This window comes from Euprymna scolopes, chromosome 37 (assembly GCF_053919585.1).
Source record: "Euprymna scolopes isolate OS-2025 chromosome 37, ASM5391958v1, whole genome shotgun sequence".
Taxonomy (NCBI): Eukaryota; Metazoa; Mollusca; class Cephalopoda; order Sepiida; family Sepiolidae; genus Euprymna; species Euprymna scolopes.
The window spans coordinates 71,700,613-71,726,004 of NC_136518.1; the positions used below are offsets into that span (position 1 = coordinate 71,700,613).

Genomic DNA, 25,392 nt, shown 5'->3' on the forward strand with positions numbered 1-25,392 from the left:
ACACTGAGGATCGTCCGACTAGAGATTTCCCGAATCAAATCTTTTTTTTATTTAATGTATATATCTTCTATATATATAAAAGCCAAACGTCTGTGTGTATGTATGTTTGTTTGTAACGCTAAAACTTTTGAAAGACGGAACCAAACTTGACAAATCTGGTATCATATCGAAGCCCCATCACCCGGATGACAAATATCGAAATTTCACGTCAAACGGACCACTAGAAGTTGGTCAACTGATCAGTTATCTTCGAGGGGGCCCCCAAAAAACCTGTCATTATCTATATATATAAAAGACAAATGTTTGTTTGTAACGCTAAAACTTGAGATGAAAGATTCCTCTCCCCTAAGAATAAAACATATGTTCAATATCTGCTTTTGTTTTTTCATTGTTTATACGGTCCCGAGCAACGCCGGGTAGCCCTGCTAGTATATAATAAAAGTAAAACTAACGTTGTATAAGTCGTTGATACTAAATTCCATAAATTAAATAAATTACGAGAAATTTATTATTCAACAAAAATACAAATTTTTGCATTCCTCGTTGAATACATATTTCGTGATTTTTTTGAATTTTTTTTTTTTTATTATTATTTACAGAATTTAATTCCTAATTTCATACATATATCACTCGTCTCCTCTCTCTTCGGAGAAAGGAATAATTGAAAGATTAGAAACAGCCCTTATTAAACAAGGGATAACGATATCTATTTTTATCTATGCTTTCTTTCTTTCTTTCTTTCTTTCTCAGTCCTGGATATGACCTTAAACTATATCCGATGGTGAGGCCCCAGCTTGCGGGCTTTGGGAAGTGTAGAGTCACCCCTTAATTGACATTGCTCCCAGGTTCACTTTGACCCGGTGTGGTAGTACCTGTTAGGGTTCCAACTATGGGTTGAATAGGAACTGACTGGAAAAAATATATATATACATATTCTATTAAAAACCTTTTCTTCACAATCACTGGATTCGGCATTAAATGACCTAAAAAGGGTTGATATGCCGTAAAACAAAAACAACTAACCAAACTTTCTCTCTCTCTCTCTTTCTCTCTCTCTCTCTCTCTCTCTCTTTCTTCTTCTTCTTTTTCTTCTTCCTCGTTCTTTCTCTCTGTTTTTTTTCCAACCCTGCTTTCTGCTTCTCTATATTTTCCTCCTTTCTCTCTATTCTTTATTCACCGTTTCTCTATATCCTTTCTTGTCATTCCATCTCTTTCCTTTTCTCTCACTTTATTCTCTCACACCATGATTGAAGAGATATCGACTCTGAAACTTGTTGGTCTTTCTTTCTTCATCAAAGCTTCCTTGGATTTCATGCGTCAGATCAAGTTCTCGTTCTGTGTCTCGTAAAATCAGCTCCTCCTCCCCCCCCAACACTCGCTCATACGTGAGGCTATTCTCAGTCTCTACAAATCTATCGGATCATGTATGCGTTACTGTTGTCACATTTAGACTGGTGAATATCTGTCCTATTTGAGGGATAAAGTGCAAAAATGCATATGTAGTTGATTAGCTCACCCCCTTTCTTCTGTAACGTTGTACACGTTTACACATGGGACCCAACACTTTGTATGCTGTCTACGTCGCAATGAACATATCTATATATGTATATATATATAGATACATATATATGTATATGTATATATACATGTTTATGTATATATACATATACATATAGATACATATATATGTATATATACATGCGTATATATGTGTATATATATATATATATATATATATATATATATATATATATATATATATATATATGTATACAGTGTGTCCTAAGTTTGATTAACTTCCTCAATATTTAAGTTATGCTTACCAATTTTCATACGCAGGTAGATGAGCCTCTCCGTGATTTAGAGACATAAGATATCATAGTCTGCTTATTCTAATTTTATTCACACAACTTAATCTAGGGTATGTTTTTCACAAGGTCTAATTTTAGTCATGAAAAATGATGTTACTCAAATGTCCACCATTTTCATTTTCACACTCTTGTGTTCTCTGCAGGGCATTGTCCAACACATCACTTAATGTTTCAAGGCTTATCGACTTAATTTCCTCCTCTAAGGGCATTTATTGTGGCTGGTTTGTTTGCGTATAACCGCTCTTTGAGGTAATGCCAAAGGAAAAAATGTGAGATCTGGTGAGCGGGAGTGACCAATTTATCTCACAGCCACGAGAAATTATTCGCTTGGCGAATATGTCTTGGAGCAGATTTAATGTTTCTCGTGCAGTATGCGCCGTTGCACCGCCCTGCTGGAACCATATTGATCGAGAGACCCCAATTTGACTTGATTTCCTTCTCTGGATGTGGATGGATCCTCGGCCACTCTCTGCTAATCTCTGACGATTCTCATTACTTCTTGCTGTACGGGGTCTACCGCATTTATGGAGGTCACATACAGACCCTTGCTCATGAAATCGAGCCACCATAGCTTTTATTGCATTGGGAGTAGGGGAATTTCTTGTGTTGAAGTTTTGTCGAAATTCTTTTTGAGTTTCTGATATTAACTAATTCAACCGAAAATACGACTCTATGATAAATATCCGCTCCTCGGTAGTGTAACGACTCATGATGAGCTTGGAAGGGTTACTCTAGATGATCTGAAAAAATAAAAGAAAAATATAAAAAATTAAGAAAGTTATGAATTTTTTTTTTTTTTTTTTAGCCATCAGCTTCTTTTGGGACACCACACACACACACACACACACACACACACACACACACACACACACACACACACACACACACACATATATATATTTATTTATTTATTTATTTGTTTACTGTTTTTTTTGGGGGGGGGAATAATTCCAACAACGTGCTCGATTACAAAGAAAAACTTTTTCGATACATAATTAAATATATACATATATTGATCTAAGGACAAATACAATAAGTTTTTACCATCTGTGACAATATAAGATACACACAGGTATTAAATCTTTTAGATGAGGCTCGATTATTCGAATTATTCGGACTACTGTTCTCATCATCTTGAGTTTTACTTTGCACAACCTTTCGGTCGGTGTAACCTCCAGCCTTCATTAGGTGTATTTTGTCGAACTCTAGAATGTTTCTGTCAGATTCGGTATTCTGCTCGAAATTTCGGACGGGACTCTTTATTTAATCCACGTGATCTCTTTCCATCTGTCGTGATTGGGTAGAAGTTCTAAGTAGTTCATAGTTGTATTTTGAGTGTCGTTCATACTAAGAACACGTGGCATAGTGTATAAAGTACTTGGTAAAATTCAGTTGTAAGTTATATCTCTTCTGAAGGTTGTAGATTCAATTCTCAGTACCTGCATATCTCTCATCCTCTTTCTTGGTTTAGAATCTGGCTCATATTATTACCCCTCTCCCTCTCTCTCTCATAAAAGGCAGAATTGAAAGATAGGAATAGTTCAATAGGAAAACGATATTTAATCTCTAGAGATCTGGAAAAGATATATGTGTGTGTGTGTATGTCGTATTTATTATCATATTATATTAGACCCAATAGATAGTTATGATGAAATGTACGCGACCATCGAGAATCGAAACCAAAATCTTTAGCTTACAATTTATCAATTTTCCTTTGACGTTCATACCAGTGCGATGAAGACGTGTTTGCTGCAAGACTAAAAATTAAAACAGAAACCAATAGCTATTTCGTTACGCATGCATAATCGTAATGCCGTCCTATATATATATATATATATATATATATATATATATATATATATATACTCACACACATGCATATATATACATGCATACATATATATTTATATACACATACATATATATATTAGGGGGGGGTCGATCCTGTCTTGAAGTAGTTACTTATCTAGCTGCACTGATGAGCTGTGATACAGCGAAACACTACTGCATGTGGATGACTATAATGCTCCCTATCTTGGGTTGAGAATATTGTGAAGTGATATAAAAACAGCCATTAGCGTATTTAGTGATGCTCTTTGTGTAAACAAATCTAGTTTAGGCATTTGGACAATGTCAAAACATCGTTAATTCACTACCTGCACAACAGCAGCCGAATAGCGTAGTGGTGAGTAGCCCTGACTGTTGTTTGGTCAGTCGGATTTCGACCCTGGCTTGAGATAGTTTCCTGTCTTGCCCTACTGATGAGCTGTGATATATATATATATATATATATATATATATATATATATATATATATATATATATATATAATCAATTTAAATGCTGGTTATGTCGGGCGAACATCTTTGCATTTGCTAACTCGTATAAACTAGCACGTTCCATCTAAAATCAGACAGGGGTAGGATCTGGTAGTCTCCCTCCTTCCATAGCCTTGGCCTCTGCTATTAGCCAGCAGTTGGTTGATAATCCATGCCGTGTTGATTAATATAAAATAGAGTGGTTCGAGGTGTTACACACAGCAGACTTCAAAAACTATTTAAAGATTTTGGAGTCTGTCTCTATTGCGGTTCGAAAACCTTCTTTATGTCTGCAAAAGGAGACAACGAAAACAAATATATATATATATATATATATATATATATATATATTATATATATATATATATATATATATATATATATATATATATATAATATATATATATAGTGTGTGTGTGTGTGTGTATTTCATTCCGGAACGTCACGATCACGTGACAGGAATTTAACTCGGCACGTGAGCCGTCAACAGGCGTACGTGTCCTTGCTTGGTCATTTAATGCCGAGCTAGACTACTTTACAGTCTCGTCAATGTTACAAGGCGCATAGCGAACTCTCCTAGTGTTTCCCCACTCTTTTGTTATTGTCGCTCGTCCTATTAGCAGATGTTTACTCTCTACTAAATGTATTGTTTTTGTTTCTGTTCAATGTGAAATGATTCCAGTCCAACCCAACTGGCTGACTTCCATTCAATACATACAATTAACCGACATCTCCCAAAATATCCTAACGTTTTTAAAGTGTCGAAAAAGTTGTATTTTTGGGCCAACCATGAACTAAGAGAAAGTGATGTTCGTAGAGTCAGTTAAATTTTTCATGTGACCTACCAATAGCATGTATAGATCTGGTGACACCCGAGGTCAATTACTTTTGGCAAGGAGAAAAGTGTAGTATCTGTTCTAATACGGGGCTGGTGCATCTATAACTAGTCCTTCCCTCTTAGACAGTGTGTGTATATATATATATAATATATATATATATATATATATATATATATATATATATATATATATATATATATATATATATATATATCCAAACGAACTAAAATTAAATTGTGAACATAGAGGACAACAGGCTACATTTCTGGATTTAGATATAAAAATTGAGGATGGAATTTTTCTTTATAAAATATTTGATAAAAGAAACGCTTTCCCCTTTAAAATAGTACGTATGCCCCATAAGGATAGCACCTGCCCCGTTTTTGTGTTTTATGGAACCATTATGTCAGAGTTTTTGAGAATAGCTCGCGTTACTCTAAAATTAACAGATTTTATACCACCAGTTTCTAGCTTAGTAATAAGGATGATAAAACAAGGTGGAGATAAAAATAAAATATTTAAACAGTTAAACAAAGCATTTGTTCGTTATCCTGATGCTTTTGAATCGTTTAAGATAAACCAGATTATATTGATAAAGGAAATCCCAAACTATATTAGCAATGTATAAATGTATTTATAATTACATATAATAAATTTATATTATAAAAAAAAAAAAAAAAAAAAAAAAATGTATATATGTAAAAATAAAATATTTTTAACCTTTATATATCTAATTTTAAATAAATAAGAATGTAAATCTACAAACTACTAACTATAGTGGGGGTGATAAGTAGTTAAATGGATTAATCCAAATCTTATAAATACAAGAATGATAAATTAAAAAATTAAAAAATGTATCCATTTTAAATGTGGAAATTGATGAATCGCACAGGTAAGAAATTCATTTTTATACTATGAAAAGGTTAGTAATTACAATTAAGAATAGGAAATTGGGGAAAAAAAATTTTTGTAACTTGTCTTCTTCCTAAGATTAAGGGTGGTGGTGTTTGATCAACACTGCTGGGGAGCCATGATGTAATACACTGTTTTGTTTTTAAATCCCCGAAACAGTGTTTCATGGTAAACAACTGATGATCCCTTAAAAAATATAAAAATTGGTATTATAGTAAATTTGAGAGTTGATGCAGTGATTGCAGGTGATTAAATGACTTACTGACTAGATGTTTTTTTTAATGAATGATAAAAAATAATTTTTTGTGTGGTTTCAAATGTTAAAAACTTCAAAGACTATATATATATGTTTTGAGAAAAAAATAGAAAAACCGAATGAAATTATTAAAATAATCAACGTTTCGTCCTTATTTCAGAGGACATCTTCAGGATATTAAAGTAAAAATGCAAAATTTTCTTTTCTTGCATTTTTACTTCAACATCCTGAAGATGTCCTCTGAAATAAGGACGAAACGTTGATTATTTTAATAATTTCATTCGGTTTTTCTATTTTTTCTCAAAACATAACGTAAACCACCGCTGGTATTTTTATTTTTATTTTTTATGCATATATATATATATAGAGAGAGAGAGAGATTATGTTATCAAATAGTAAATCTTTCACTAAGCAAAACTTATCAAGATAAAAAAAAACGCTCACCATTATTAAGAGGAGCAAACAATAAAAATAAATTGAAAGATGAGGAATAAAAGTTAGATATAATTTTATTACATCATCAGAATAATAAGGAAACGTTTAAGTGAAAATTAAGAAAAAAAACCTCTTTAAGCCATGGCATTTCAAAGCTAAATACTTCTCATCAGAAGAAAAGGACCAGAATAATACAAAATGCAAACATAGAAAAGTGCAAATATATTCAGCCAGTTTTTCTATATTTGCATGTTGTATAATTCTAGCCCTTCTGGTGAAAAGCATTTAGATGCGAAATGGCATGGCCTGAAGAGGTATTTTCTTAATTTCCCCGTTAACTTTTCCTTATTATTCTGATGATATGATGAAGTTATTTATACCTTTTATTCCTCATCTTTCATTATATATATATATATATATATATATATATATATATAGCAAAAGTGGTATTTAGTAAAAACCTGAAGAGAGTGCTCAATACTATTGCAGAGCAAATATGTTTTATTTTTTTTATTACCGTTTTATATGTTTAGTTACACATGGCATGTTTTCGGTTGCCGAATCATATTCGGCAACCGAAACATGTGTAACTAAACAGATAAAACGGTAAAAAAAAAAAATAAAACACATGTGTGTGTATTCGTTTTCACCCTAAACAAAGTTTATTGCCACGTGAACATAAAGGTCTAATATTTGCGATCACGTCTAGCAAGGGACTAAGGGGTGTTGAGCAGCCAAATGTCTGTTCACATTACATTTAAACTTCTGTGTGTTAGTTCAGTCAATGAAGTAGCTGTTATCGGCAAATAACTTATCTGAGATAATTTTATCAGGGATGTCATATATGAAAACAGGAATAATGAAGGCCAAAGTATCGTTTGTTGAGGCACACCTCATGTTGTTTGGGCGTACGACCATCTAGGACAACCTGAATTTTTCTCTTGTCTAGGAAAGAATCTGATTATGTTGAGTATTTGTACAAAAATACCATAGGATTAGTTTTCTCCACATTACAAACTTACCTTTCCCATTTGCTTGCCTCCTCACGAGAGCAGAGTTAAATAGACGCTTATTATTGGTTTCTTGCTGGCAAGGACCATTGGCCTTCTCTGGAATTTGGGTAACAATAAGCCTTCCCAAAGTTCCCGGTACTCTTTGCACTCATTCTTAGGAGGTCTGCTTTCTCTCCTCTATTATTGTTGTCGTTGTTGTTATTATTGTTTTTTTATTATTGTTGTTATTATTATTATTATTATTATTGTTGTTGTTGTTATTATTGCTATTATTGTTGTTATTATTGTCGTTGTCGTCGTTATTATTGTTGTTATTTACTCACTAAGAGGAGTCACACAGACCATCATCAAAGATTTCTCGAGAGCAACCTGTGATATTCCCTGGAGTGTGAATGACAAGTCTCCTCAGATTTCCAGTACTCTCTACCTTTTTCGACAACTTTTGCAAATTAATTTGTGTTATTATAACAGCCATTTACTATTGATTTTTTTTATTAGCAACAACCATTGGTTTTCACAGGAATTTGAGTGGCACTAAGCTTCCCCAAGGTTCCAGTCCTCTTCGCATTCATCTAGTGAAGGTCTGGTTAGTGCTTTCTCTTCTCGGTTTATCCATCCTCTTTGACCCTTCACATCTATTTTGTGTGGCGCCAGTCAGTGTCGGCTATTCATTTATTATTATGGTTGTTGTTATTATTGCTGTTGTTGTCACATTTTCTGTCTAGCTGTCGTTATTACACCGATTCTATACTGATAGGCGGATCATAACAAATGACCATAGGCTATCAGTGACTTCTTTTTCGCAGTCTTCCAGTACTTTTCGCAAGAGTCTGGCGATTCTCAACAGAGCAGTCTTCAGAAGCATTCTAATATTGCAATGGATCCCCATCTTCTCAATCCACTTTATCACACTCTAGAGGGCTCCCATCACAACAGGTATAACTTCAGCTTCCACAATCTTATTTTATTTCCCTTTTTAAGTCTTAGTACTTTTTTACTTCCTCATCTTTTTCTTTTTCCTCCATCTTCACATAAGCTGGCACTGCTATATCAGTGATTATTGCCTTGCGTTCCTAAATATGGTCTCCTTGCTTCAATCACATTATCACATTGGATATTAAGATCTTACCATAATTTCATATTACCACTCTCCACTACGCCTTTTGGAACATGCTAGTGCCCTTTTTTAACTGCATTCCAATCTTCCTTTCTGGCATATATCCCAATGAACCTTTCTCGTGTTAATGTCATGCCGCCTCTTGTACTCCTTTTGAGCTAACTTCTCACGACTACTGACAATGTATTACAATGTAATTATTATTATTGGTCCCCCGACAAAGTAGAGATTGGACTTAGTAATTCACTCCCGTTCGTCCATTCGTCTGCTCGTTTGTTTGCAGTTTTCTCAATAACCACTCCTGGGATTTTTTTTTTTAAATTTTGCACAAACGTTAGTCATGGCGAAAGTAAATTTTTGTCGGAGCAGAATGGATTTTCAGGAATAACTCTGGTTGCCCTTTAGGGGTAAAATTGCCCCAAAATCCTTCCTCCATTCGTTTATTTGCACTTTTCGCAATAACCGCGTCTTAGAGCTTTTTAAAATTTTGCACAAACGTTAGTCATGGTGAAAGTAAAGTTTGGACTCGTGGAAGGGGACCTTACATGCTCTGCTTGTTATTATTGTTTATTATTATTGTTATTATTATTCACTTTAAATAACAAAATGATATAGATTTGGATCAAGTACTTTGAACATAATGGTGCCAGTTGGAAGACATAAAATGACGAATAATGGTATAATCTAAAAAAAAAAAATGATTAAAAAAAACATTGAATGCCAAAAGCATCTGAGACATGAAAATGCTTTTATTTCACATAAAAATAAATAAACAAACGAACTCGCTCGTTGATGTATTAACTAATTCATCCAAATATTGAGAAGGCAGAAATATATTGTTACCATCCCCCCCCCACTTCCGCCCTCTTCCTTCTCTCGATTTCTCTCTTTCTGCATCTGTTAATATCTATAATCCCCCCCTCTCTCTTTCTTTTACATTCAGCTTTCTTTTTATCGCTGTTCTCACTCTATCCCTCCCTATATATAATGCATACAATATATACTGTACTTTGGGGTAATTGCGCCAACTAGCTAAAAGTGCTCTTTTGGCTACCACGCATATAAAGAGCACTTTTCTTTAGTTGGCGCAATTACCCCAAAGTACTGTGTTGGGCATATATATATATATATATATATATATATAAAATAGCAGATAGTTAATAAAACATGTTAAAAAACACTTTGAAAAAGAGTTAAAAACATATTTAATCTGAAAAGGAAACACTTAATAAGTAGATAGTTCTTAATCCGCGGAGTTTTGAAGAAATACTTTCCTTCTCATCAGAGGGTAGGAATTAGCAAAATGCGGGGTCGGATTTTGCATACAAAAGTATTTGATGAAACTGCAAGTAAGTTAAAGATCTTACTTGATAACAAAAAGTGAAGCAAAGGGAATATGTTGAAGAAAAAGGTGATTTCACGTGAATGGATAATAATCTGGTTTATATATATATATATAATATATATATATATATAATGTGTGTGTGTTATTTGTTTTTTGTTCTTTTGCGATACGTCTTGAATGAATTCAATTATTTACGAAAGTGTATTTGTACCTAAATGCTAGTTGGGAATAATTTTCCCTTTAACCAATTTGGTACCCCCCACACACGCATGGGGAGCGGCATATATATTATTTTGAAAATATAATCACCCACTGACACGTGTTTCGTCGTCTACGACTCATCAAAGTGGCTGAATCTAGCGAGATTCGAAATCGAGACCCCATACTTATATATATATATATATATATATATATATATATATATATATATATATATATATATATATATATATATATATCAACTAGCAGATCGCCTAAAGTTGCTCGGTCGTAAAATACATATAAATATTATATTTTAATTCTTGAAGATGTTTTTATTAATTATTTTAGAGCCAATTCTCTATTGATTATTATCCAATATATTAATGATTTCAAAAGTTATAAAAAGTTATGATTTGGGTGCCATCAGCTAGAATCGAAACCAAAACATGCAAATCTCCCAGTCTGTTCTTTCCTTTCTGGGCCACGCTCGTACGTATATAAATAGTTAAAAAAAAAAAAAATAACGTTGTTTTATCTATGAATGTAGTTTTTTTTTTGCATGTAAACAGGCTTAGTCGACTTACTCTGCCAAGGTCAACTGTTTTGTTTTCATTTTTGACCTTTAGCATTTATTTTTACATGCTAAAAAACCAAATCGACAGTGTTTTTGCGATCCAAATACCCTATATATCAAGTTTCAAGTCTGTAAACCAAATATTCAGAAAGGAGTTTGGTAGAGACACACATGCATTGAAAAGGTCACTTGTGTGTGTATGTGTGTGTGTGTGTGTGTGTGTACAAGGTGCCCCAATAAAATGTATACACTTTTTAAATGACCATAAAACCAACATTTATTATAAGAAAGAAAAGTTTCGTACATCAAAGTACCGCGAGCAAAGATAGAAACCAGCTAATTATCGAAAGTATTCAAATTGTTGGCTATTGTCGTCCATGAACGGCTGACAACGCTCACTGATTGAATCGGAAACGTTCCTAATTAGTTCAATTGGTATGCTGACACATCTTCTTTCAATGGTTGCTTTCAACTCATTCATTGTAGCTCGTTTTGTGGTGTGAACCCTGTGTTTAACATGCCTCCATCCGCCCCCCAAAAGGTAAAAATACATGGGGAGGGAGTCAAATCTTGTGAGTGTGGGCAGTACTCGATACTTCTTCTTCGTCCTACCTATCTGTTTTACAGGTGACTATCAAGATAAGCTCTTTCGTCATTCTGCTGGAAATGCTATTCTTTATTCCTAAACATCTCTTGGGAACGTGGCATAGCGTATTCGTGTAGCAAGTTAATATAATTTAAAGAGTGTATACATTTTATTGGGACATATATATATATATATATATATATATATATATATATATATATATATATATATATATATACTCATGAGAAAAAATGGGGCAAGAGTGAAAGAAGGAAGAAATCGATTTTTCAATATTTTTCCATGAATTTTTGTTAATTTTAACTGAAAATTTCTATTTTGCAGATCATTATTATTATAGCATTTAATAATAAGTGGAAAAATTAACCCTAAAAATGGTAAGACCGCATCTTGGCGAGGATATAAAAAAACCGAATTGCAGGATTAAGGCAGTCCAAAATGACTTACAAGCAGATTCCTGATATTTTAAGAAAAGAAATTATGAAAACATCTCTTTCTGTAGTGAAGCGAATTGGTCAAAGGTTCGAAGTCGACCACAGGCTTAAATTAACTGTTTTGAAGGCTTGAAAGAAAACTTATGTTGACCATAGCAAAGAATTCAAAACAGGGGTTGGAAGTTCTTTTTCTAGATATACAATATCTAGACGAATGATAGAAATGGGATTTTCTTCTAAAAGGTATGCAAAGAAGTCATTTTTATCTAAGAAGAACATTAATGATAGAATTATGACACATATATATGTGTATGTGTGTGTGTGTGTGTCTGTGTGGGTGGGAGTGTTAGAACGTTTTTATCCTTTTTGCTACTCAATTATGCACAATACAGAAAATCATAAATAGAACTGAGTGTAATAGTTTAAAAAAATCAGTCATTCAATAAGAGACCAGAAAAAATTAATCATATTAATGAAAGTTCGTTTTACAAAGGGATATGCAAATTAGTCATCGTTTATGAAGTCACTCGTATATCCATGACTGAGTATATTAAGATATTCGCTTAAATAAATTTTTAATTGAGAAAGTATAACGTTATTCAAATAAACTTCCCTTAACATTGTCCAAATAAAGTTCGGTAATATATTCTTTTGTTTTTCTTTAGCGGACGCAACACGCTGTATGTAGACAAGGTCGTAGAGAAAAATGATGATTTCGACACAACTTTATTGGCGAAGAAAAAAGGTATTTATTTTGTCATTTCACCTAACCAAAACAGCTAATTGCTATGAGCACACGGTACCAGAAAACACATATCGTAAATCACACTCACACGACAACCATTTTTACAAATTTACAATTTTTGAGAAAGGAAGGAGATATGATACTCTCTCACGTTCACCAAATGTAAAGGGACAATTGTCACGCGTCAGTTTCTTTTTCTTTGTGTAGGTGACGTAATGCTTACGTCACGCCCTCAAATGCTAACGCGATTATGTTACAAAAATAGACTTTTAATATCAATGTCAGTGGAACAAAATCTCAACTTTATATATATATATATATATATATATATATATATATATATATACTAGCAGGCCGCCCACCGTTGCCCGGCCGTAAAATACGCATAAATATAATATTTTAATTAATGCAGATTTCTTATTTATAATAAAGAGAAATGATGTAGATATTAAACGTAACATTAAATTCCTTTTAAAAAAATTTGAAGTAAAAAAAGAAGTAAAACACGGAAAGACACTGAGACATGTGCATGCGAGTATTGCTTTTTCCAAACAGTTCACTTCTCGAGCTGCGATCAGAATCAAAACCTAAAGAGAATGAATCGAATACGATAACCATTAGACTAGCTCGCCACGTCTTGAAAAGTATTTTCAAACCTACTTACTGTTAACATAAGAAAGTTGTCATGTTGCATGACCGCACATGCGTAGTCGTGAAAAAGTTGACAAACAGATAAAAATCCGATGACCCCCCTCCCAAGTACCAATTTTTCAATTTTGGCCCCTTCAATTTTGAACCCTTTTATCCGAATTAAAACTGATTAAAATGCTGTCCATGTGTCTAAATACCCTATATACCAAATTTCCAGTCTGTAGATCAAAAATCCGTTGAGTGCATAGGCTGGGAACTGTCCTCACGCACAATCTCTCTCTCACTCACACACACACATACACACACACACACACACACACACACACGTGTGTGTGTGCATGTTCTAGAACTGTTTATCCTAAATACTACCCAATTATGCTCAATGTAGAAAATATGTATAAATAGAACTGAGCATAACAGTTAAATGAAACCAATCGTCGACTAAGAAACCAGAAAAACGAATAAATAATTAAAGTTCGGTTTTCAAAGGAATATGCAAACTATTAACCGTTATGGAGTCGCTCGCATATCGATGACTGAGTATATTAAAAAGTTTGGTTTAATAATTTTTAAGTACAAAAAGTAGTCTTTTAATATCAATGTCAGTACGACAAAAATCTCAACTTTGTATGTGTATTGGATAAGTAATTAATCAACGCTCGTTTTCCAAAGGAATGTGCAAATTTAGTTAACCTTCATGTAGTCGCTTGCATATTTATAATTTAGTATGGTAAGAAGAAAAAACATGTATTTTTTTGGCTTGTAAATAAAACATGTTTTTGTTTTTGCAAATAAAAATTTGAAAAACATTCATTCATGTGGTTGGTTTGGTTCTTTTGGTTTTACGGCATATTAACCCTTTTCAGGTTATTTAATGCCGAATCCAAAGATTTTGAAGAAAGATTTTTTAATGGAATATATTTGTTGTTTTCAAGTCGGTTTCTATTTAACCCATAGTTGGGACCCTAACAGGTACTACCACTCCGGGTCACAGTGGACCTGGGAGCAATGGCAATTAAAGGGTGGCTCCACACTCCCAAAAGCCCGCAAGCTGGGGCCTCACCACTGGATATAGTTTAAGGTCATATCCAGGACCTCATTATTGTGGGGATATTTAAAATACCTTAGGCCTACAGAGTGAATAAGGTATTATGGTAAGTGGAAAACTAGCTTGGGGAATAGACAAAGTGGGTGACTCCCGATCCCCATACCCCCCCATTCCCTTTTGGCTTCATGACACATGGTTTTCAATAACCCACCCTCCATTCTTTATAAAACATTTCAATAAAGTATTGCATAAAAAAAATGGCAAGCGGGAGTGGGGGGGGTCCTAAGCAATAAATAAATAAATAATAATTTTCTAAATAATAAAGTAGGCTTTTTCCCCCATTTTCCCCTCAATCAAGCCACAATGCTACTATCATGTAGGGAGCTACTATCGGGGCCATAAGTTACAGGGATACTATGTAGGGAGTTGAGCAGCAAGATATCTGTTCGCATTACACTTTAACTTCTGCATGTTAGTACAGTTGGGAAAGCAGGAACCCGGAAGGGAGTTCCAAAGTCTAACAGTTCTTAGAGTAGAAGGCTTGCAATAACTGTGACACCAGAGTCGGAAAAGTGAGATTGAAAAGTCATTCTCCAGGTAGGGCGCTTCAGGCGATTAGCAATAAACTAATCCCTTATCAAAGAACGAAAGCGAGGTCTGGGAGGATGGACCTCCTAGAAGTGCACAGGCTACCGCAAAATTAGCAGGGACCAGATCATTACAGGAATGGTCTAATGCTTGGTGACTTTGGGAGCCGAAGATAAAAAAAAAATACTCCACCTATGACATATACGGCACACCAGCAATCATTTCCCCGTACACCAATGTGACTTAGCATGGTGGTTGAGAACCACCGATCTATAACCCTACTTCCTTTCTAAAAAATAGTCTATCTCTACTCTATCGTTATTTTCATGACAGGTGCTCGACTGAGCTTCACTCTATGTTCCCATATCGCATGTAAATATTGGCGACAATCACTTGTCTAGCTACAACAGCTGTCAACGATTTCTCTTACTCTTTACTATACCTAAAATTAAACGAAAATTACATGGGCAAATCTTCTTTGCTAGAATTTTCCGTCCCCGGAACACAATGCCGTGGGGCTGGTTCCCTGCTGTCTATAACATAGTCGTTTTTAATTTTAATGCAAATAAGTTTTTGTTGGGTTGTGCTGTTAAATAATTAAACTGTACCTAAGTTCCATCATTACTGATCATCACCGTTGTCTCACCGTTTACCCCCACGAATGGCTTGTGGACCTTGATAAAAATTGACCTTCCCCAGGAAAAGCATATTACAACTAATATTTCAACATTAAATGACTCAAAAGAGATTGATATGCCGTAAAACAAATCAGACAAAATCTTTTTATTACGATGTTTTTATCATTTTTATTCCCCCTTCTCTCTCTCTCTCTCTCTCTCTCATGGCCAGTCTTTCCTCCTTCTCTCTCTATTTATTCTTATCTCTCCTTCCTCATCCTTTTATGTCTCTCTCTCTCTCATTGTATTTTCCGTTTTCATGTTTTATTCGTCCTTCTTTTTCTTCTCTTTTATTGTCATTCCTAATGTTTCCCTTTTCTTTTTATTCTTTTTTTGCTTCTTTTCCTTTTTGTATTATCCTCCTCCTCCTCCTCCTCCTTCCCTTTCTCTTTTACTGCCATTTCTTCTTTTTCCTACTTATCTCTCCTCTTCCCCCTTCATATTCCGGAGGTTTCATCGTTAGTAACCGCAAAATGGATGTGTTTAGTTGAACTTTTAAATATCACGTACCTGTCAAAAAAATAAATAAATAAATAAATAAATAAAACAAAAAAAATGGCCGAATTAATTTATTACCCCTCCTCCTTCCTTTATTCCTGACCAGACGAAGATGCCACAAGGTATATAATGGAGAGAGTGGGAGGGAGGAAGCAAATCCCATCAATTTCGAATGAGGGGAAGGACTACAAATGATTGAGGAGCAATAGAAGTTAATAAAACCTGAACTGGACATTGATAAATGTGGTCAAAGGGCGACAGGTCTGACCAGATCAGACCACAGATTAGATATGCACTTTCTTGTCAGTCCACATGCCGGGGTCATTTTTATTATTATTATTTATTTATTTATTTATTTATTTATTTACATTTCCAAATGTCGCCTGTCATCCTCAGGGTATAATTTTGACTTTTATCTTCAAACAACTTTTTTGTACAGTTTATTACTTTTAAAATGATGCACATAGCATCCATATACATCTATATATATAAAAGTCTATAATAATCTCGTCTGTCTGTCTGTCTGTCTGTCTGTCTGTCTGTATGTATGTATGTATGTATGTATGTATGTATGCCTAAAACTTTCGACAGAGGCGACGGATTTTCACGAGATCACTATCATTTTGAAGCTCAGCATCTCGGACGACAAATATCGAAAAATTGGCTAAAAATATTAATTCCTTTACCCTCAACTGGGCATGTTTCTATAAAGAGGGTCAGTTTTTTTTGTTTTGTTTTGTTTTTTGTTTTTTTGCGTCACCATTTTTGCAAGTTATATTATGGGTTGGAATGGTTTTACCTAATTTCAACGTTCCGACCTTCCGGCCGCGTCATGCAGTAACGGTAAGATGTCGGGATTTTTTTTCACTTTACTTTCCGCCTTCCACCTTCGCGTCCCGGGTTCGAGCCTGCCTGTCTACTACCATTTTTTTTTCTTTTTTGCTCAACACACACCTACAAACACCCGGGCAACGCTGGGTACCTAGGCTAGTCTAATATATATATAAAACTGTCTACCTGTGTATTCGTTTTTCATTTTTCGCCAGTACAATTCGGACTTAAAACACGTATATCTAGATATCTATAAAAGTGAGAATGTGTGTGAGAGGACACTTCTCAACTTATATACTCAACAGATTTTGGATCTACAAACTTATAATTTGGTATATTAGATATTCAAACACGTGGAAAACTTTTTAATCGGTTTTCATCCGGAAAAACGGGTTGTTAAATGGATCAACATTGAAAAATTGGTGCGTGGGGGGTCTGTCTGCTAACTGTTCCACGAATGCACATGCGTGAATGGTTAACGTGACAGATTCATTATGTAAAAAATATGTAGGTTTTAAAAAATACTTTAAAGATCGTATCAAGCTGGCCTAATGGTCATCGTACTTGGCTCACACTCTTTAAGTTTTGGTTTCGATCTCAGTCCAAATATTTTCTTTCTTTTTTTTTTACTTATATAAGAAGCGAACTGTTTAGAGAAAAACAATAATAATCGCATGCACGTGTCTCAGTTTCTGTATGAATTAAAATATAATATTTATGCGTATTTTACGACCGGGCAAGGCCGAAAGGCCTGCTAGTTTAATATGTAAAATAAAGTTAATCTCTTTCTCGTTTTTTTTTTCATCAATAGCTTTCCTCCTACAAAAATCAGTATTTTATTCTTGTTTGTCAGTTTTTTTTTGTTTTTGTTTTTTTTGTTTTTTTTTTTTTTGTGGCTCGTTGCAGAATATTGTTCTTATTTACTTTGAGAGAGTTAGACACAAGGTCGATTTTTAATGTGGGGAAAATCCAGTTCCCCAAAAAAGGGCACACTGGATAGGAACAAAAATAAAAATTGTCTCAGTTGTGAATGATTTCTCCCCCACTGACCGAGGATAGAACAGGTAAAGCGTAGCATCAGAACAGATACTACACTGTGAAGATTGTTAACAACAATAAAATGTTATTCGTATTATTTGCATTATTCACTACTGTTCTCATCTTGAGTGTTATTTTCACAACATCCACTTAAGAAGATCGGAGGTTAATCGGCTGAAAAGTTGAGAAAATAACACTCAAGATGAGAACAGTAGTCCGAATTATCCAGATAAGAATTATCAATCCTCATCTCAAAATTAAAAAAAAAAACATCGTAAATGTAATTCGATTTAATTCTTTTCAGAAAATATTTGGTAAATCAGAAAAACAGGCGACTCGAAGTCGGCAGCAAACGGTATCAGATGAAAATTCCAAGGATGGAATACTGTTGCCATATCTGGGCAGGAGCTGCTAAAAACAGCCTATCCTGCCTTGACAGATTACAAAATAGACTTCGTGGCTTAATGGGGGATGCCCTTTTCTCTACCCTGCAACCTCTCTCCCACAGAAGAGATGTTGCGAGCCTATCCTTGTTTTATCGTTATTTCCATGACAGGTGCTCGTCTGAACTCCAATCTCTGGTCCCCCCTCGCCAATCTTTCACGAAAAACACCCGTCTAGCTGAATCCACTGTGAAAAATTTCCCCCACTCTATATCTGTGCCTAAATCAAAACGCGGATTCCATGAACAAAGCTTCTTTCTTAGAACTGCACGCTTGTGGAACTCTGTTCCGTCTGCCTGCTTCCCTCCGGACTACAACTTGGATGTCTTCAAGTCCAATGTTAACAAATTCCTAATGAACCGCCCCCTTAATTAAACACTTCATCAAATCTCCACACTAACGTAATGTACTTGCAATAACCCTTATCCCTGAGTGGCTTCCGGGCCTTGATAAGTGGTGATCACTGTGTAAAAAAAAAAAAAAAAAAAAATTGATTCATTTTTTCTAAAGGAAAGAAGGAAATCAATAAATAATTCATAAGTACACTGCTGATGCACTCCTCTAGCTGTATAAGAGCCAAGAACGTCCTAGGATGGAGTACTGTTGCTACATGTGGGTAAAAGCTGTTCGAAGCATCCTATCCTGCCTTGACAGAATTCAAAATAGACCTCATAGTAAGGGATGCTCTTTTCTCTTCCCTGCAACCTCTTTCTCACAGAAGAAACGTTCCGATCCTGTCTCTGCTCTATCATTCTTTTCATGGCAAGTGCTCGTCTGAGCTCCAATCTATGTTTCCCCCTTGCCAGACTTTCACGGAAAACACTCGTCTATCTAAAAACCACTATTAATAATTTACCCCCACTCTTCATCTGTGCTTAAACCTAAACGTGGATTCCATAAAAAAAAAAGCTTTTTTCTTAGAACTGTACGCCTGTGAAACTCTTCCATTTCACTGCTTTCCAGCTGACTACAATATGTCCGTCTTCAAGTCCAATGTAAACAAGTTCTTATACAATACGGCCCTCTTCAAGACAGGCCAGTTCTCATTGAATCACCGAAGTTAAACAGTAATAATCCTAGTCAATACCAGATGAGTGACCATTCGGGAATATCAAGCGCTGTATGTAGGAGAACGTTCACATCTCCCTACAAGAACTGCAAAAACCTAACGGTGTCATCTTTCCTGACCGGGATATGCATACGACTGGGGTTCATTAGTGAATGTAATATTCCCTTGACACTTTCTCTTTCGGAAGAAGCCGGTTCAACCTGTCTATGGGGAATGCCGCTGGCAAAAAAGTTAATTGGTAGGTATCGCAGTACGCAGTGGTGTCCGAATAAAGTACATCTAGGTGGAGCGGATTCAAGATGGCTGTACATTTAACTAGACATATGCTTATTCTTTTCCAGCTTTTGTCTAATTCTTCCCTCGTGGGAAATAAGTAAATAGAGGACTTAAGTAATGTCATTTGGGAATAGGCGCGGTTGTGATTGCGCAACCCTTGCCCCAATATAGACTTCTCGCACATGTACCCTTACGGGAGGTATCTATTATGTCTTAAAACTAGAATTTCACGCCTACCGTTGACAGGTAAGAAGATGGCGTCCAAATAAGCCACATGTAGGTGGAGCGGTTTCAAGATGGCCGCCAAACGCCGCAAATCTTGCTAGACGCGTACTTGATCTCTTTCATCCCAACTCCCGTTCCCCCGGTTGGATCTGCTTTTGTAAAAGCTGTCTGGTCGGTTTTCTTGATAAACTTACCCCGCCTGCCTAGTTACTTATCTACCTACCTAAGATGTCTCACGGCGTCATACCAGGGGGACAGGTCGCTTTCGACGTACGTTCGTTGCTATTGTTATGTGACCTTGTTCAGAAAAAGACACGAGATAAAAGGCATCTTTGTGTTTCGTCAAGGCGAATTAGGTTGTTTTAAAAACAGCCTTGAAGAGTCTTTTGGGTTGATAAGTTTTCTTTCTTTCTTTTTTTTTCTTTTTTGTTTTCCTTTCTAAAATATGCGTACACTTGTTTCTCTAGAAGTTGAACCTTGCTAGAGTTTACAAATTACGTTTTTATTCGTTAAACAAACTGTCTTTATCGCATACTAGCAGATGTACCCGGTGTTGCCCGGTATTAAACGTAACGTTAAATTTCCTTAAAAAAATGAAGTAAAAAAAAACAAAAAAATGGAAAGAAACTAAAGACAGTGATCCAAGTACAACAACCATTAGATCAGCTTGCGACGATCTAAAGTGTATTCAAACCTCGTGAAACAGTAGATAAACCGATAAAAATCTAACCCTAACCCCCCCATTACAATTTTTCAATTCTGACCCCTTAGCAACCCATTTTTCTGGATGAAAACCATTTAAAAAGTTTTTCCCGTGTCTAAATAGCCTATATACCAAATTTCAGGTTTGTAGACCAAAAATTCGTTGAGTATATAGGTTGAGAAGTGTCCTCACACACATTCTCGCTTTTATAGATGTGCTCATTATATAGATGCAAAAGCTTTTGCTGATTTAAAATTTCACCTTGAAACTGAAAATACCATATTCTTGAAAATCTTTCTTTTCTATGACTCGATTCCAGCTTATAAATGCCTCGTTTGCGAAATTCTTTAGGTTTTAATGTGAAAAATGAATCTAACCACCGCGTTCGTTAAAAAAAAAAAAGAAAAAAAAAAAGGCTGAGAAACTAAAGTCATGCAACTAGCTGACGTCATTGAGTTTGGTTGAAGAAATCTGATTACGGGCCCCAAGATTCGGCCGGAACTAGATAATGTCTGATGAAGGAACCGAAAGGAGATAGATAACTATTTTATTTTGTAATTCTCAAAGATGCCGTATCGATATGTTGCACCGAATTGCTGAGGAATTTACAAGAATGGTTCAAAAGTGATTATTTTCATTTTCGAAAGAAAATGAATTATTTTATATTTGGAGACATACAATTAAGGCTGAAATTCGTGCCAAGTGAATATAGCATAGTAAGATTTTTAAAAGTTTAATTATTAAAATTTGAAATTTCATAACGATATTTTTAAAACATGTACCATCGTATATATAAATTACTAGCACTTCATCCCGGCGTTGCCCGGATGTTTGGAGGTGTATGTTCAGCAAACAAGAAAAAAAAAAGAAGGCGGTCAATTGTTTAACTTTGACTCCTATTATGACCCTTAACATTTATTGTTTTGGGCTCAAATCAAGTTATTAAGTTAGATCCATGTCCAAGAAACCTATATCTAAAATTTCAAGTGTTTAGACCCAAAATTGTCGGAGGCGTTTGGTAGAGTTCTCAAATGTCAAATCGTTGAACTTTGACCCCTTAATAGCCAAATTTCCGCCAAAAACAGATCACATAGATATTCCCAAATCCCAGTACCCTGTATATCAAATTTCGAGTCTATAGATTTAAAATTGACAGAGTTATTGCGTAGGGAAATGTACACAGACGCACACATAGATACACAGACACGTTCACTTTTATAGATATTCTAGCATTTACGCCCGGCTTTGCTTTGCTATAAGGTTATATTAAAAAGTGTGAATATGTAAAGTAATGCCTTTCTGTATAACAGTTTTACTTAAAAAATTGACAGAGTTATTGCGTAGGGAAATGTACACACACAGACAGATACACAGACACGTTCACTTTTATAGATAAACTAGCATGAGTGCCCGGCGTTTCCTGGGTGTTTGGAGGTATATGTTGAGCAAAAAATAAATTTAAAAAACGGTCAATTTTTTTTAACTTTGACCCCTATTATGACCCCTTAACAGTTATTGTTTTGGGCTCTAATCAAGTTATTAAGTTAGATCCATGTCCAAGGAACCTATATCTAAAATTTTAACTTATTTCGTATGGAAATGTACACACACACACTAATTCACTTTTATAGATAGATAGATTGGATTCAGTACGTAGTAATGATTTAAAAAGTATTAAAAAAAGACTCATGCGCCACCACCGAGAATCGAAACCAAAACGTTCAGCTCACGATTTATTTTGCCTCTGCCCTCAATGACGGGGCTATGAAAATATGTTTACTGCAAGGCTAAAAATTAAAACATGAACCAATAACTACTACGTTATGCATTCGTAATGCCGGCGTTCGACCTTCACCTGGCAAATTTCATTTTTTTTTTTTTTAATTTTCACACTTTTGCACCGATTTTTCCGGGTTAAACCCCAAATATAAAGTTTTGCATGGATTCAAATACCTCATATATGAAGTTTCATGTCTGTAGACCAAAACCTCTAGGAGGAGTTTGGTAGGCAAAATTTCTTAAACAAAAATATATACGTATATATAAACATATGTGGAAACAAATTTGTGTTTAGTATAATCTTTTTACGCAAGTATTATGCAAGTATAAATCATGTAGAATATCTGCATTAATAAAATTGTACGTAATAGTGATCATCCCATAAGAAAACAGGAAAAAACTAATAGGGAATTAATTAAAATGAATATTTAACAGGATATGCAAATTAGCTAGATCTTTTGCTAGTAAATGCAATTCCACGACCCATATATAAGAAAATTGTATTTAATTTTTAAATAAATATAAGAGGGTTTTTAATATGAATATCAATATACACAAAAGAAAAACGAATTTATAGGAGTATAGAAGGTAGATAGATTTATGGAATAAATCGTTAAATGAGCTGTTGCTACTGCTGCTGCTGCTGATTATTATTATTATTATTATTATTATTATTATTATTATTATTACGACTACTACTACTATTAGCCTGGGTGCCCGGCGTTGCCCGAGTGTTTGTAGGTGTCTGTTGAGCAAAGAAAAATGTGGTAATAAGCAGGCAGGCTCGAAGGAGGAAAAGAACGTGTAAAAAGTGACGTCTTTGCCGTTGCGTCCATCGCCAAACCGGAAGTGGCGAAGGTTTAAATTAAGACTAGTCATTCGAAAAGAGAGGATGACTTTCGAAAATATCGGCGAAAAAGGCGATCTCTCTCTGTAGAAATGTGTCCAGTTGAAGGTGAACGAATTAATGTTTGTAGCCAATTTTTCGAGATTTGTCGTCCGAAGGCTCGAGCTTCAAAATGATATTGATCTCGTGAAAATCCGTCGCCTCTGTCGAAAGTTTTAGGCAGACATGCATACATACATACATTTAAACCGACAAGTGAGATTTATATTATAAATTAATAAAGTATTTTCTGTATATGTTAGTGTGTAATTTTTTAAAATTACGAAGGTCACGATCTAATTCATGTTAAGGGATCCTCGAAATAAGTGGTAATCCAAGAGAGCTTGGTCAGAAGAATCTGCAAGATGGCTCAAGATCTCGCAACCAAATTCTCCTAAGAAATCTTTGGTCAGTTGTGCTTTGTGAGGACGAGCATTATCATAATGGAAGATGACTCGCTTACATGTAACTAAACAAGGCTGTCTTTGGATAAACATGGCTGAGAATATTGCAGCAAAATATGGAGGATGATTTCATAACAAGAAAGAAGAAAATTGTTAATTAATCTTGGTGATATGTTTATAAAATAACAGTATGTATAAAATAAATTACAATGTTTTAAAATGATCCTTCTACAAACCAACAAAAACTTTAGCACCGACCAGATTCTCTCTCTCTCTCTATCTATCTATATATATATATATATATAAAAGTGAAATTGTCTGTGTGTATTTGTGTGTGTACATTTCCCTACCAAAGTACTCTGTCGATTTTCGGTTTACAGACTCGAGATTTGTACATAAGGGGTATTGAGATTTGGGAACATCTTTTTAATCGTTTTTTTGACAGAAATATAGCTGTTAAGAGGTCAAAGTTCAGCGATTTGAGCTTTGAAAACTCTATCAAACTCCTCCGCCAATTTTGGGTCTAAATACTTGAAATTTTAAATGTAAGTTACTTGGACATATGTCAAACTTTTTAATTTGATTTGAGACCAAAATAATGAATGTTAAGAGGTCAAAATTGGGTCAAAGTTAAAAAAAATTGACCTCTGTGGTCTCTACCAAATTACTCGGCCAATTGCTGGTCTAAACATTTGAAATGTTATATAAAGGGTATTCAAAGATAGAGCAAGCTTTTTAATCGGTTTTGGTCGAAAATTTGATTTGACCTTTGTGATTTCTAGAAAGCTACTCAGCCAATTTTTGGTCTAAACATTTGAAATTTTACATTCAGACATGCGGCAAGCTTTGTAATCAGTTTGGGGGCAAAAAATTCACTGTTAAAAGGTCAAAGTTCTAAAAGTTGATTTGCACCACACTCCTCCTCCAATTTTGAGTCTAAACACTTGAAATTTTAGATGTAGGTAACTTGGACATGGGTCCAACTTTGTATTTTGATTTGCAACCAAAACAAATGTTAAGAGGTCAAAGTAAAAAAAAAATACTTCTGTGGTCTCTACCAAATTACAATTTTGGTTTAAACATTTGAAATTTTACATAAAGGATATTCACACATAGGGCAAGTTATGAACAGTACATAGGACCCAAGCAAAGCCGGGCTTAACTGCTAGTTTATATATATATATATATATATATATGTTCTTTATTTGTTTTTGCATAAGCAGTAATATGTTGCTACACAGTCATGAGCATGTTTCGGTTAGCTAGCTTCTAGTAAAGAGATCTCTTCAGGCGATACAGTTTATACGAAAGATTGTGTAGCAATATATTACTGCTTATGTAAAAACAAATATACCATGCTCTACTCCGGTATTGAGCATCTTGTATTAATCTTGTTACACTTCATTAGTTACTTAACCTCAGATTATATATATATATATATATATATATATATATATATATATATATATATATATATATATATTAAAATGAAATTCAAGATAAGATAAAATAGATATAGGTATATGTAAATTTATTTGCCAGTTCAATAAAGAAAAGCACCGTATCGAAAGAGGGGTTATAAACGCCCTTTATACCCAGGCATTTCGAAGCC

The 25,392-nt window shown here is 34.6% G+C and overlaps 1 protein-coding gene across 2 annotated transcripts in view; it reads left to right on the forward strand.

Moving 5' to 3' along the window:
• LOC145261223 (uncharacterized) overlaps positions 1–25,392 on the forward strand; it is a 191,147-nt gene that overhangs the window by 50,092 nt on the left and 115,663 nt on the right. The window contains exon 2 of one of the 2 annotated variants that reach the window (XM_080119579.1): positions 12,585–12,664. The exons of the other annotated variant lie outside the window; for it this stretch is intronic. The gene's annotated coding sequence lies outside the window, so the exon portion shown is untranslated. The remainder of the gene's footprint in view (positions 1–12,584; positions 12,665–25,392) is intronic. 2 annotated transcript variants of the gene reach the window in all.